Source organism: Juglans regia, unplaced genomic scaffold (assembly GCF_001411555.2).
Source record: "Juglans regia cultivar Chandler unplaced genomic scaffold, Walnut 2.0 Scaffold_1381, whole genome shotgun sequence".
NCBI lineage: Eukaryota > Viridiplantae > Streptophyta > Magnoliopsida > Fagales > Juglandaceae > Juglans > Juglans regia.
Window position 1 is genome coordinate 1 of NW_023344249.1, and position 278 is coordinate 278.

Consider the following 278-nt stretch of genomic DNA (forward strand, 5'->3'; position numbering starts at 1 on the left):
TCGTTTTTGTTTTTTCGGCCTTGCGAGATAAATTGACAAGAAGGAGCACTCGGGAGTGGATTTTTGGGAAAATCTCGCCCTGCCCATCGCGTAGCCATGGGTTTGGATCAGATCTCCGTTTGGATTGGAATCGGAAGGACGCTAGTATGTCGCTCAAGGATTATATGAATTTTAAGTAATTAGTTTGATGGGTGCGATCATACCAGCACTAATGCACCGGATCCCATCAGAACTCCGCAGTTAAGCGTGCTTGGGCGAGAGTAGTACTAGGATGGGTG

The 278-nt window shown here is 47.1% G+C and overlaps 1 pseudogene; it reads left to right on the forward strand.

Annotated features, from left to right (window-relative positions):
* Positions 1-189: 189 nt before the first annotated feature.
* On the forward strand, positions 190-278 carry LOC118345081 (annotated as a pseudogene; the record flags this gene model as incomplete).